The sequence below is a fragment of the Populus euphratica genome, unplaced genomic scaffold (assembly GCF_000495115.2).
Source record: "Populus euphratica unplaced genomic scaffold, PopEup_1.0 scaffold564.1, whole genome shotgun sequence".
NCBI lineage: Eukaryota > Viridiplantae > Streptophyta > Magnoliopsida > Malpighiales > Salicaceae > Populus > Populus euphratica.
Genome location: NW_011500443.1, coordinates 104,525 through 104,786, shown reverse-complemented (window position 1 = coordinate 104,786; position 262 = coordinate 104,525).

Sequence of the window (262 nt, the reverse complement as noted above, 5' to 3'; positions counted from 1 at the left end):
GAGTAAGATAATAAATACAAAATATGTTAGTATCAAACATTAAAGTCCATGTTGATTTTATACTATACTTATTCTTACACTATTAGTCTAACGTTTTCATCTTGACATGATAAACTTAGCTAAACATTATGAACAAGTGAAACATAGATAAACAAGAGAAGAACATGAATATATAAGTATAATAAAGAAAACAAAAGGCATAAACAAGAGATTAATGAAAGCAAAACTTAAGCATTACAAAAAATATAAAGAGAGAGAGAGA